Here is a 15,550-nt window from a genome sequence, read left to right as displayed (position 1 = left end):
ACCATGAAGAGACATTTAAGTCATATCAATTTTTTCACATTATAATTTTAAAATATTAATTTAACAATTTATGTTTTATAAAGAAATTTGAATGCTTGACAATTCTTTGACTTAACTCTAAGTTCAGTTTGAAGTCTTCTGTGTTCTGAATTTGTGTGGTCATTTATCAATATGATGATTCATCAGTTGTTTTAGTTTCCAACGCACCAGAAGATTTTTAACTTGGGCATTGCTGCAAGTTATTCATAAAAACTGGCTTCTTTATACTGCGGATGGAAGGAAACTGAGAATAAAGCCATTATTTTATTATGCAGCTATGCATTTTTAGATAAAGCGATGGCTTTAATACTTTCATTTAGAAGAATAAATAAAAGTATCTACTATGTCTCAGTCAGGATTTAATTTAAGTAGATAGTTTGTGAAAGAAAGACATGAATCTTTCAGAAATCCAGAAAGTAGCCTGAAGGTAATACTGAGAAGCTTTGACAATAGTTGAAACAAACTTCTCATTCTAAAATTCCCTGTTGCTCTTTCCCCCACATATGTTAATAACACAAATTCGTGAAGGGGCATTTTTAAATATTTTACTTGCTTCTGATTAAGCTGACACACTACAAGGTTTAGACTCACTGATCAAATTAATAAATCTGTAAATAATTATTTTTATTTTTGTTATATGTACACACAGGATGTGCCCTGACCAGGAACCGCGCCAGCTTTCTTTTTATTTATTTGTTTGTTTGTTTGCTTGTTTAATTTTTGATTTATTTATTGTTTTTCTATTACAGTTGTCCCACTTTTTCCCCCACTGCTCCCCACACCCAGCTCACCCCTTCTTCCACAGTCAATCCCCACCCCATTGTCTATGTCCATGGGTCATTTATACTAATTCCTTGACTATATCCTTCCTTTACTTACTCCCTTTCTTTCCCTCCTCCCCTTCTTTCTGGTACTGTAGTCTGCTCTTTGTTTACATGCCTCTGGTTCAATTTTGCTCTTTTGTTGTTCATTAGTTTCCTGAATTAGATGATATCATGCGGTATTTGTTTTTCGTTACCTGGCTTATTTCACTAAGCATAATTTTCTCCAGTGCCATCCATGTTATTGCAAATGGTAGGAGTTCCTTTTTTCTTTCTGCTGCATAGTATTACCACCAGTTTTCTTTCAGTCTGTGGTATGATGCTCAACCACTGAACCACACCAGTCAGGGCTGATTTTTAATAATTGATAAAAATGCAGTCACTTAAAGTTGCCTCTAAATTCACAGGGCATGGACGCAGTTAAGAAAATTTCAATCTTCTATTAGTGTTTCAAGTTTAATTATATAATTTAATACCTTTTTTAAATAATCAATCTATTAGACAAAGGAGAGGCACATAATAGGGTACCTAAATTTCCTTTTGTCTTGCAAGTTCTCCTCTTAAAACATAAGTAGTCATACGGACAGACAACAAATGAATGTACAAATCCTCTTTGTGGAAACAACCATGGCAACTTCCAATAAACAAACCCACTTTTCTTCTTTTGTATCTGGAAGTGCTAGCAATATGTGTCAGTCTGACCTCTTCTTCTACTCTTTCACATAGTTGGGCTTGGAACAAACCCCCATCTGTGTTGTGTCTGTAGCACTTATGATACTTCAATTTGTGAGAAATTTTTAAAATGAGCTGCAGGTCTCTTTCCAGAAAAATATTAGTGTCAGAAGAATCTCAGAGCATCCCACACTTCATGCTCCCTTACCAAAGCCCACTTCCTTCAGCAGATGTTTGACTCAAGGCTCTTATAGATATCTAGTAGAGGTTCCTCAGAGCCTGAGAAGCAATGTGTTCCAATAAAATAGATATTTTAAAAATAACAGATGCATCAGATTACCCAGAGGAGTATGGGACTAGAAAATTTTGCCCATTAACATCCTGTGTGTGCACGAACATGCATGCATACACGTATGGGCATGCACATGCATTCAAGTATGTAAATTTAGGAGTTATTGATATATTATTGGGAACTTACTGTTCTCCAGGATAAATTGGTAACCCATAAGAAGATATTAAATAAGTAGTTATTAGAATCAAAGTTATATCTAGGATTGTAGTTGAAGTGCTAGTCACTAAAAGTAGTAAATAAAGTTAAGAGATTTAGTTAGTTCACCAAATGAGAAACTATGGAGGCCATCTAAAGAAGAGTACTTAAGAGGATTGCAGAAGGCTTCTTTTAGGAAGTGACATCTGAACTGAGACTTTAAATACAGTAACATGTCAGTAGCCGGAAATATCTAAAAGGAAATTTCTACCAGCATATTGAAATGTGTGAATATATCTGAGTGTTCACACAGCAGAAAACTGCAATTTGGGAAGTCTATAGGCTATATAGTGGTTGTAGTCAAACATACTGTTGTAAAAGCAGATTGAAGAAAGATGCCAAGTTTTCCATATTGAGGTAGACCTGTTTTAAATACTTATTTATACTATGATCAGTTAATCAAAATATTAAAGGAGACAAGGGGAAGAGAAGAAAAAGGAGGTAAAAGTGAAAAAGACAATATGAAAAAAAAAAAGCTGGATAGTAATAAGAAGAGAGACAACAGAGGAAAAGGCAAAACTAACCAACAAGAAACACAAGGCTGAAACAAAGGAGAAGCTCCAGGAATTTAAGATTAGTGTTAGCCCTGGCTGGGTTGTTCAGTTGGTTGAAACATCATCCTATACATGAAAGGGTTGCAGGTAAAATTCTGGTCGGGACACATACTTAGGTTGCAAGTTAGATCTCCAGTCAGGGCATGTGGGAAGCAACTGATCAATGTTTCTCTCTTACATCTCTCTCTCTCTTTCTCTCTCTCTCTCTCTTTCTCTCTCTCTCTCTCTTTCTCTCTCTCTCTCTCTCTCTCTCTCTCTCTCTCTCTCTCTCTCTCTCTCTCTCTCTCTCATCAATAGAAAAACATATCCTTGAGTGAGGATTAAAAAAGACTAAGTGTTAGAGGCCCCACCATGTGCTCTTCTGAACATGGACATCACAATATTCTCATGTGACATCTTTGGCCACATGAAGCATCTATTAATGACAAGTGGCTTTTGGATTGTTCTCCTTAACTTGAGGCTTTGCTCTGATATATTATAATTATTTGGACACAGCAGCTTCTGGGATGGTTGTTCTTGTCTGTATTGAAGCAGAGGTGACTGTAGCATCTCATCCAATGGTTCCCATCCCATTATTAACAGACTCAAAAGTTAGTGGTTTTATCCAAATAGCAATGTGTCCTTCCCTTGTGGATAAAATCTCAAACTTAAAAAAAAAAATAAGAACTTCTTTATGTATTATACATCCTTACTCTTGCAGTCAACAGTAATAAATATTATCTATATAGTCAATTAATCTATGGCATACAAAGATAAAATTCACCAAGAAATTATATATGTGTATTTTCCTTTGTCCCCACAGGAGTCTCCATTTCTGGCCTTCAAGTTCAAGTGCTGCAATGTCATTTCCATGCACTGCGCTGAGCCATGGGAAGCACTGTTTTCAAATTGCAGACTGCCTGGCCCAAGCCCTGCTGTGTAGGGCCTGATGGTTTCCCCAATTCCATCCTGGAGCTGGGGTCTTTATCTGCGAATTTGTTTAAATCATAAGACTATTTATCTGATTCATTTGTGGGCTTGTGTTTTTCAAACTTATTTCTACTTGCAGGTTATTAAAACCCAGAAAAGCAGATTTTTGCTTTACCAAATACACTGAATAATTAATTTAGTCTAGTTTGCTTTCACATAGTTAAGCTTACATTCATACCAGTTACAAATGCTTATGTAATGATCTCAGTATTCTTCCCATCTCTAAACTGCCTAACAGTTTCACATTTCTCCTGACAAGTTATTTGTTTATCAGACCAAAATGCAAAGTTCCAAGGTTCTTAAGATTGTGGATTGCCCAGTCCTTTTGAACTATGTGGGCATGGGAGGGGATAGAGTTAATTCTCTGAGCATTTTCTAGGTACCAGGCAATGAACTAAGCTCTGGACATCTTTTATCTCACTGAATTCTTGTAAATCTGCAAAAAGATATCATCTTATCTATTTTATGATAAAATAGACTCTTTATAGGTAAATTAACTTGCAAGTAGCTTGCTTATCAGTGAAGATCAAAGATATTTAATTAACTGAGGTAATATTTATTAATAACATATGAATTATAACATTATAATGTAAATGCACTAGGTGACTTTGAAATTGTATTTGGTCTTTATTACTGCATAACAGATTACCCCCAAAACATAGTGGATAATACAATAATAGATATTTATTATCCTCCCAGCAGGATCTTGTATGGGGAATAGTTTGCTCCCTGGGACAAACTAAGTCAAGCTTAACCCTTGCTGTAGTTCCTGGGACACAGTTCTCTTCCTTAACTTCCTAAGGAAGACAAAGACTATTTCTAGCTCAGAGAAAGAAAAATAAGTAAGATAAATACAAGCAAAATCTTCAGTGGAGCATCAAGTCCCACCTACAAGGCCAAACAGGGCTTCAAATTCCTTCAGGTTTATACCACATTTTAAAATTATACACATTTACTTCTGTTTTATATTCTTTCTCTCCCTCCTTCTCTTCCTCTTTTTCTACCTTCCATTTTATAATTAATGGGTCAATACCTCTGGGGTACCAGAGAAGGAAAACTCTGACTCCAAAAAACCTCCACTGCCTTGCGGCATACCTCTTCAGGGGAAAGGCTAAGGAAAAGGGAAACTCTGACTCCAAACCTCCGCTGCCTTGCGGCATACCTCCTCGGGGGAAAGGCTAGGGGAGTAAACCCCGACAGAAAATCCGGAGCCGGAGTCCCTAAGGCGGTTTGACGTTGTAGTCAACACCGGCAACTCCTGCGGTGCACCTGAAGCCAAGCTGTATTGACTCCGTCTTTCCCCTTGGATCCTTCAGCTGCGAAGAGAGGGGGGGTCTGCTGCATGGGCAACAGCTGGCCCTCCATATCACCCTGCCCAGGCTTTGTAACTTCACTGGAGAGGACACTCCAGCATCATCGCAAGATGTCGACTTAACACGGGAGGAGACAGTTACCGGTTATAAGCTCATCCGATTGGTGAAGGAAACGAGCGCCAGGGGTCTCCTCTGATGGTGGGAGAGGTCATCGCACCTCAATGGACAGCTACCGCCCGCCTCAAGCTGGGCAGCCCCCAGCCAATTAGGTGCCGTCTCGCCATGGCTTGCCTGCCCCACTGGGTGCGTGGGGATCAGAGAGGCGTCTCTCGAAAAGTGGGCCACAAAACACTCGCACCAGGCAATTCCAAGCAAACATCAAGAAAGAAGCCTCCAGCTCTTCGCCTCGCTAGCTGGAACATCAGGACCATGTGTCCCGGACTTACTGCAGACCTTCCGTGGATCAATGGTGCCAGGAAAACCGCCGTCATCGACAGGGAACTGGCACGACTAAACATCGACATTGCGGCTCTACAGGAGACCCGGTTGGCCGACAACGGAACTATCAGAGAAACCAACTACACCTTCTACTGGCAAGGGAAGTCTCCGGACCAACCAAGACAGCACGGTGTTGGGTTCGCTGTGAAGAACACGCTTGTTAACTCCATAGAGCCACCCACAGGAGGCACAGAGAGATTACTTACCCTCTGATTGTCAACAACTTTCGGCCCAGTCAGCATTCTTAGCGCGTATGCCCCAACACTCTGCGCCACCACTGAAGAAAAAGAACAGTTCTACCATGCACTGGACGAAGCGTTATCCAAGATCCCCAGAAGTAACGCTCTTTATCTCCTTGGAGACTTCAACGCAAGAGTAGGAGCCGACCACATGGCCTGGCCCACCTGCCTCAGAAACTTTGGGAGAGGAAAGATCAATGAGAATGGTCAGCGACTGCTTGAGCTTTTGTGTCACCACGGCCTGTGCGTGACAAACAATCTTCAAGTGCAAAGAGATCCACCAGGTGTCATGGAGGCACCCCCGCTCCCACCACTGGCACCAGCTTGACCTCGTCATCACCAGAAGAACGGATATTGGCAGCACCCTCCTCACCCGCAGCTACCACAGTGCAGACTGCGACACGGACCATGCCCTCGTGGTAAGCAAGGTGCGCATAATGCCGAAGAGGTTGCACCACTCCAAGATGAAGGGTCACCCACGCATCAACACCAGTTGTGCCAGCAACCCAGTTAAGACCCAGCAATTCATCAACAAGATGGAAGATGCACTCGGCGAGGGAATGGCGGCAGATGACATTATCGAATCCAATTGGTCACGTCTCCGCGACGCCATATACAACTCCGCCATTATTGCTTACGGGAAGAAAGAGCGGAAGAATGCTGACTGGTACGAGGCTCACTGGGAAGAAATGGAACCCGTGATCGAGGCTAAGAGGAAGGTCCTACTGGCTTACAAGGCCACGCCCACTCCCAGTACACTTCAAGCTCTACGGGCTGCCAGGAACAAAGTCCAGAAGACCGCCCGCCACTGTGCCAACACCTATTGGCTAAACCTGTGCAGAAGCATCCAGGAAGCCGCCGATATAGGCAACGCACGAGGAATGTATGAGGGTATCAAGAAGGCAACAGGCCCAATCCCCTCCAAGATCGCCCCCCTTAAGTCCAAGACAGGTGAGGTCATCACTGACCAGGAACAGCAAATGCGGCGGTGGACCGAGCACTACCTCGAGCTGTACGCAACGAAGAACACCGTAACAGACACTGCTCTTAACGCCATCCCAGACCTACCAGTCATGGAGGAGCTAGACACCCCACCTACTGCGGCAGAGCTCGGCAAAGCCATCGACCGCCTCGCTTGCGGGAAAGCACCAGGAAGAGACCGAATCCCTCCAGAAATCCTAAAGAGCGGGAAACCAGTCCTGCTACAGCCGCTCCACCATCTACTCTGTCTCTGCTGGAAGGAGGGTTACATCCCCCAGGATATGAGAGACGCCAACATTGTCACCATGTACAAGAACAAAGGAGACCGCAGCGACTGCAACAACTACCGGGGCATCTCTCTCCTCAGCGTCATCGGCAAAGTATTCTCCCGGGTCGCTCTTGCCCGCCTGCAGACCCTTGCTTCCCGCGTCTACCCAGAGTCCCAGTGTGGCTTCAGAGCTGGCCGATCAACAGTGGACATGATCTTCTCCCTACACCAGCTGCAGGAGAAGTGTCACGAGCAGCATAAACCACTCTACCTCGCCTTTATCGACCTCACGAAGGCGTTTGATCTGGTCAGTCAAGGTGGACTCTTCAGCTTGCTACGGAAGATTGGCTGTCCACCACATCTGCTTGCTGTGGTCATGTCCTTTCACGACAACATGCACAGCACGGTGTCCTACAACAGCGCAACCTCTGAGGCCTTCCCAGTCAGCAGCGGAGTAAAGCAGGGCTGCGTCCTCGCGCCTACGCTGTTCGGAATCTTCTTCTCCATGCTCCTCCAATACGCCTTTAAGGACTGCAGCGAGGGTGTCTTCATTCACACCAGATCCGATGGCAAGCTTTACAACCTGGCCCGTCTACGAGCTAAGACCAAAGTCAAAGAGATGCTCATCCGTGAGATGCTCTTCGCCGATGACGCAGCCTTGACATCACACTCCGAAGAGGGACTCCAGCAGCTAGTCACTTGCCTTTCCCACACATGCAAGGAGTTCGGACTAGCCATCAGCCTGACGAAGACGAACGTTATGGCTCAAGGCACGGGGACTCCCCCATGCATCACCATCGACGGATACACCCTGGAGGTTGTCAACGACTTCACTTACCTCGGGTCCACCATCTCGAGCTCTCTGTCAATTGACTTGGAGGTCAATCGGAGAATCGCCAGGGCAGCCACAGTTATGGCCAAACTGAACCGGCGAGTGTGGAACAATTCCAGCCTCACTGAGAAAACCAGACTGCGCATCTACCAAGCCTGCGTACTCAGCACTCTCCTCTATGGCAGCGAGACGTGGACCACCTACGCAAGGCACGAAAGGAAACTCAACAGCTTCCACATGAGGTGCCTGCGACGCGTCCTGCATGTCGCCTGGCAGGATAAGGTTCCCAACACCGAGGTGCTGAAGCAAGCCAACATGAGCAGTTTGCATGCAGTTCTTAGTGAGAGACGCCTCAGGTGGCTCGGCCATGTCAAAAGAATGGATGCAGGCCGTATTCCCAAAGACCTCCTCCACGGCGAGCTAGCAGAAGGCCAGAGGATGACAGGGTGCCCAAAACTGCGGTTCAAAGACATCTGCAAAAAGGACATGACACAATGCTCCATCAATCTCAACACATGGGAAGTTCAAGCAGACGACCGCCTAGCCTGGAGGCTCACGGTCAGGCAAGGCACGTCACGCGCAGAGGCTGTGCGCAACGAGGAGGCAGTCCAGAAAAGATCAAGGCGGAAGCAGCGTCAACAGCAGCAACAACAGCCATCTGCCTTCACCTGTAACAAGTGCGGCAGGGATTGTCACTCCCGAGTCGGACTGCACAGCCATTCTCGGCGGTGCAGATAGACTCTCAAGAAGCTACGCCATCATCTCTTGAGACGGACGGCTGCCGATGATGATATAACATTATAATTTTATACCTGCATGCTCTATTGGGTGCTCACCACCCGAATAGTAAAAGCAGATCAAAAATTTATATTAGGGACTTCCGGCCAAGATGGAGGCTTAGACGGACACGCTAGGTCTCCCTCTACAACTAGAGAGGAATACAACTACTTCAAAACAAAGGATAACTAGAAATTCCAGAAAATAAAACTACACGGAAGTCCAACATATGAAGTTATAAACCAGCGGTGCCATTTGGGCAGGTAAGAGTTAAAGAGGGCAGTGCTGTTTGCGGTCGCACCTGGACAGCGGCGGGGCGGCGAGGAATCCCGGCTGCGCAAGCCCCTGGCGGTGCGCGACTCCGGCGCTGGGGAGAGCGGCCGCCGCATCGCCTTGAACAGTGAGGCCCAGGGGGGCGGGAGGACGGATCCCGGTCTCCTAGCTGAATAACTGTGTGAATCCATCTTGGACCCCCGCCCCCAAAGAAAGCACCACAGGGTTGCGAAATAGGTCGCGGACAGGCAGGCGCCGGTCGCTGATTTGTGACGCGTACACAGGCACTGCCCCGGACAGCCGACCCAAGAAAACAAAACGCATCTGTCAAAATGAGGCAGACAACTATAGAAATCCCGGTGACACAACTCACCAGGCAACAGATAGAGAACCTGACAGATGAACAGATAAGAAACCTGTCAGAGGCTCAGTTCTGGGCCATTGTTATCAGGTGGCTTACAGAATTCACAAAAGAGCAGGAAAAAGATAAGAAAGAAGCGAAAAACTTTCATAACGAAAGGAACAAAACCGAATACGAGATAGATGGTGAGAAAAAAAAATCCAGAGTTCATTTCAACAAACTGGAATATGGAGAAGGAACAAGCAGTCAACCAATGCAACGAGAGGAAATGGGAAGCAACAATGAGAGGATCAGAAACCTCTGGGACAGCTATAAAAGGCCCAACATAAGAATCATTGGTTTGCCAGAGAATGAGGAAGATGAACTAGAACTTGAAAAATTGAGTGAAAATATAATAAAGGAGAACTTCCCAGACTTGGGGAAGGGAATAGACTTGCAGGTCCAGGAAGCAAGGAGAGTTCCCAAGAGACTGGACCCAGGGAGAACCACTCCAAGACACATTATAATCAAAATGTCAAAAATTAAAGATAAAGAGAGAATCTTAAAAGCAGCAAGAGAGAAGAAAAGAATTATGTACAAAGGGGTCCCAATTAGACTATCAGCTGACTTCTCAAGGGAAACCCTACAGGCAAGAAGAGACTGGCAAGAAATATTCAAAGTAATGAAAATCCAAAACCTACAACCACGAATACTCTATCCAGCGAAATTGTCATTCAGAATAGAAGGACAGAGAAAGTGTTTCCAGGACAAAATAAAACTGAGAGTTCATTAGATCCAAACCACTGTTATATGAGATGTTAAAGGGACTGGTTTAAAAAAACAGAAGCTAGGGAGATGAAACAAAGGCAAACTAAATAGGCAACGAGAGTGGAAAAGGAACTGTGGGTACGGGAAGCATATTGGGGGGAGGTCAACAGGGAGGGGGAGTGGGGAGAGGGAGGGAGATGATATAGGAATTGGGGATCAAGGTAGGAGGGAATGGAATAGACGGAGAGAGGTTGGGAGGAACTGTATGCACAACTAATGGACATAATCTAAAAGGGAGGAACAACTGGAGGGAGGGGGGCCACCAGGTGGAGGGGAGCAGAGGGAAGGGAAATTGGCACAAATGTAATATTTTAATCAATAAAACACATTAAATCTGAAAAAAAATTTATATTAGATTATCTCAGGATTCTGAATCTATAAGCAGAACTGGATTTAAACAAACCCACAACAGTGATGCATAAATTAGGGATACTTTCATGTGGATATGGATGTGTGTCTCTGTGTGTGTTCTTTACTTTGGGATTCTTGTGCTGCAAGCATACAGTTCTTTTCATATATAGTAGTCTCTAATTACTGAAGCAAGAAATTTATTTTGCAAATAATCCAATGTTTCAGAAAGTTTATTTGAGTCTATTTGCCACAAGCCAATTTGTGTTTTCAGCACTCATGACCTCATGAGTAATTATTATTGAATTTGAACGCATTAAACTTCTTACTGTATATTCATATTTTTAACTATCTGAAGATCATATTTCTGTATGGTCCTTATATTCCCTGAAAGTCAGATTTTGGACATTAACATGACAGCTATTCCACACAGACCTTCTAAAAGTCAAACTAGAAACAAACAACCAAACAAACAAACAAACAAAATATATATATATATATATAGTTGTACTAACTCATCAGTAGGCTTTTTAATCTGTTTTCTCAACATCTCCCTACAAATCCTTGAAAGGTAAATAGGAAACCCAACCAAAAGACAAAGACATGCCCTGTCCATTTTAACCCATGTTTGAATTACAGTTGGGGTGCCATTTATGCAAAACAACTTTGACACAGAGCTCCAAATACAACAATTCTAATTTTAAACAGCACTGGATTTCTAATTTCTTAAAGTTCCCAAACTCTCAATTATTGAATTCATCAGAAGTCCTGAATTGCCCAGCCAGGAAAGTGTGGCCTAGAGCATGAGCATAGCTAGGTTGGTTTTACTGTTGTTTAACTGGACATGTATTTTTCTACACGATTTTCACAAAACACAACCTCACATGGATGATTTCCAAAATCATAATAGGTTTTCTCAAACCCAGAGCATGCATCTTCCAGTGTGTAGCTCATAAACAGTGTATAGTTAGTGCTATAACACTAAATTTAATTCAACAACCCCACTGATTTTCCCATACATCATTTCAATTTCCAGTTCCCCCTGATTCATGGTTCCACTGTCCTCAGTTTCAGGTACCTACAGTCAACTTTGGTCCAAAAATATTAAATGGAAAATTCCAGAAATAAACAATTCATAGATTTTAAGTTGCATTCCATTCTGAGTAGTGTGTTGAAATCTCACATGAACCTGCTCTGTCCCACTGGGGACATGGATCACCCCTTTGTCCAGCATAATCAGGATGTGTGTGATTTCTACCTGTTAATCTCTTAGCCTTCTGGTTATTAGATTGACTGTCATGGAATCAGTGCTTATGTTCAAGTAACTTTTGCCTAATAAAACACAGTATACTGTATATAGGATTTGATACTATCCATAGTTTCAGGCACCCAGTGGGGATCTTTGCATGTATCTCCCCATTGATAAGATGGGGACTACTATACTTACTTTTCCTGCTTGTTAATCATACTGGGGTCCCTGAAACTCTTTAGATGGTCTTTGAAAGCAAAATTATTTTCATAATAAGAAGCATTATTTGTCCTTTTAATATTCTTATTTTCATAAGAATGTACAATGGAGTTTCCTAGAGGACATAATAGCACCATAGCACAACAAATTGAATGCAGAAGCAAGTATGACAATCCAGCTGTCTCTAGTAAGGGAAATATTAAAGAGATTTGGAAAAAATGTGGAACACTACCAATCCTTGAAAATGTTATTTTTGTTTTAGAAAACATAGTTTTTTAAATAAAATGTTATATATATTAACATGTGATAAGTTTACTTTCATTTTAATAAAGTACTAAATAACCAAAAAGTTTTTGTTTGTAACTTTTAATCTGGTCAATACAGATAGATATAATTTATATAAATAAAAGCTCTTTGGGGTACTCAATAATTTTTAAGAGCACAAAGTGGTTCAGAGATCAATAAATTTGATAATCACTGATCTAGACCAAGTTAAATAATTTCTTATAAAGGAAGAAGAGACCAAAATCTAATATGTCTGATTAACTTTGTTTTTTAAAAGGATAATAATATCCGGATAAACAGCTCCTGTCTTCCCAACTCCCTCTCCAAAGTTCTTGCCTCCGTGTGAACTGCCTTTGCACTTTTTTCCTATACCCCTTTCTTGTAAATATACCTTCACTCTCTGCTTCCTCACTGTTGGGGGAAAAAAAAGTGTGGTAACATCTTTGTACACACACATGCGTGCATGCCCCCTTATAAACATAATTTTGTATTCTCTACTTATAACTTTTCTGACCAATCAGCTCTATGATTAAGGGTTAGGACTTAATTTGCACCCATTTCTTGTATCACTGGAGAACATAAGGCAAGATTTCAGGAAACCATTATTGAACAGTGCATGAAGAAAGACAGATTTGGAACACACAAAGTCCTTTTATTTTTGCCATTTGCACCAGACATTTTATCAGTTCACACCAACTGTGGATTTGCAGAAGGGCTCATTTTATTTCCCTGCAGTCAAACAATAATGGCCTGGTCGCCTCTTTTAACCTCTGTTTCAGAACCTGGAAGAAAACAATGCAGTGTTCTGGAGGTTTCAGGTAGCAGCCAGGAGCTTGCCAGCATGCCTGATATCTGAGTCCTCTAGTGATGGATACTGTAACTCCTCCTTTGGAGGTGGCCAACTAGCTGGTGCCTGTAGACATATGGCTACTTCTTCCCTGCCAAAGAAACCAAGCCCCTGTGCCAGGGACTTAGCCGACTAGTGCGACTCTCAGGTCTTCCTTCCCATGGGATGATAAGTGAGCACCCCCTGGTATTGTCATTTGTTTGGAGACCAGCATTACTCTCTGAGCTCCTGGGTATCATGGTGTCAAGCACACAGAAAGGGAGAGAATTAGATCAATTGATAGAACAGACATGATAGAGAGGGCAGCATCCTTCTCTGATCTCTTTGCTGATAGGAAATGCAACACAGTGGCGCCCACGTTCTGCTCCAGCAAGTCAGTCCTATACACCTGCTCAGGAAAGGGTGTGCAAAAGCAAAGAGCCTGCTGTTCTCAAGGTCAGTGACTTCAAGTTTCATTGCTCTATGTCATAGAGAGATTTGTGCCAGCTGGGATCGTTTTTTTCCCTAGAGTTCCTAAGGATGCTTGGGATCCCTTACTTCTTCCTTTCTTTCTTTTAAGTTTACTTATTTTTTTAATCAAGAAAAATTAAAATCTACATATGGTTTTTAAAAATCAAACAGGTACAGAAAGTTAGATAATGAGTGTGTGTCCCATTTTCCTGTACCCAACTTCCATTTTCTACTTCTCATAACTACAACTAATAGTTTTTTAATTTTTTATCTAGAATGTAAGTGTGTGTGTGTGTGTGTGCGCGTGCGCGTGTGCGTGCACAACTGTCTGTACACAGCACAGTGACTCTCAGTTAACAGTGCAGAATTTGGAATTGCACAGTCTTCTATTTTTAAAGTATATTTTATTGATTATTTTGTTACAGTAGTTCCAATTTTTTTCCCCTTTGCTTCCCTCTGATCAGTACCTCCCTTACTTCATGTCCATGGGTCAAGCATATAAGTTCTTAGGCTTAATACTTCCTATATTATTCTTAACTTCCCTCTGTCTATTTTGTACCAAACGATTATGCTTCTTTATCCCTGCACCATTTCCCCCTTTCTCCCCTTACCCCTCCCAGCGGATAACCCTCCAAATGATCCCCATACCTATTATTCTGTTTCTATTCTGGTTTGCTTAGTTGGATTTTGTTTTTATTTTTTAGATTCATTTGTTGATAGTTGTGAGTTTGTTGTCATTTGAGTGTTCATAGTTTTGATCTTTTTCTTAAGTAAATCCCTTTGACATTTCATATAATAATGGCTTGGTGATGATTAACTCCTTTAGCTTTATGTTGTCTGGGAAGTACTTCATCTGCCCTTTCATTCCAAATGATAGCTTTTCTGGATAGAGTAATCCTGGTTGCAGGTTGCCTTTCATCGCATTGAATACTGCTTGCCAGTCCTTTCCTGCCTGCAAAGTGTTCTCTGAGAAATCAGCTGTTAGTCCTATAGGCACTACCCTGTAGGCAACTCTCTGACTCCCTCTTGCTGTCCCCAGGACTCTGTCTTTATCTTTCACCTTTGGCATCTCAGTCACTATAAGTCCTGGTGTGGTCCCCTCTGGGTCCAGCTCGCCTGGGACCCTCCGTGCTTCCCAGCCCTGTATGTCTATCTTCTTCGCAAAATTTGGGAAGTTTTCCTCATTATTTTCAATTCTTGTTTCCTCATTCTGCACTGGTTGACTCTTTTTCTTCCTTAAGTTCCAAATCATTGATTTGAACCCCGGTTTTCTTCTATTCACCACTGGTTTTGTGTGAATTTTCATTCATTTCACTCAGCATAAACTTCATTTCTTCTCTTATGTGTTTGCCATACTCAAGCATATCTTTCAAGCCTGTGAGCATCTTTATCACCAGTGTTTTGAATTCTGCACCTGTTAGGTTGTCTGTCTCCTCATCTGTTAGGTTGGCTATATCCTTGTCGCTTAGTTATCCCAATGGAACCTTGATCCATTCCCCTTTTTGAGCCATACTCCTTTGTCTTCTCATTCTGACAGGCTCCTGTGTTTGTTTACCTCCACGTCCCAGGTAGAGCTGTTGCTTCTGTTACTTTGTAAGGGGCAGATCCTTAGGGATTTGTCAGTACAGGGTGACATGTTTCACCACATTGTGGTACTGTTTGTGGAGGAGGGGTCCAAGAGAGAGCAATGCTGCCTGTTCAGCACTTGCCCCTTTTCCAGGCACTTCCACTTCCACTTCCACACTGGACTGGTGTCCCTCTAGCTGCTGCCCTGGCCATTGTTCACAGAGTGGGTGGGCCTGCGGACATTCTAGGACTGTGGGGGCTCTTTAAACAAGTAGACTCTATTGAAAGACCAGCGGCTTCTGCCTTCACTGCAACCCCCACTGGTCAGCACAGTCAGAAGCAATCAGGCTTGAATTGCCCCAGTGCTTGGACCATGAGTGACGAGGTCTGGTGAGGAGCTGGGAATGCCCCCTAGGTGTCTCTCCTGACTTTCTAAAACATGTTACTTCGCTTTCCACTGGCCTACCCCTGCTGCCGCTGTTGCCGCCACCACACCATGTCCTCTCCACCCCGTCTCCACCATTCCTACCTGTCTGGATGAGTATTTCTTCTTTATACTTCTGTTTGCTGGACTTCCATGCAGTTTGATTTTCTAAAACTTTTGATTGTTTCTAGTTTTAAGGTAGTTGTATTCC

The sequence above is a fragment of the Furipterus horrens genome, unplaced genomic scaffold, assembly GCF_987537825.1.
Source record: "Furipterus horrens unplaced genomic scaffold, mFurHor1.1.pri manual_scaffold_9, whole genome shotgun sequence".
Lineage (NCBI taxonomy): Eukaryota > Metazoa > Chordata > Mammalia > Chiroptera > Furipteridae > Furipterus > Furipterus horrens.
Note: the sequence above shows the minus strand (reverse complement) of the source record.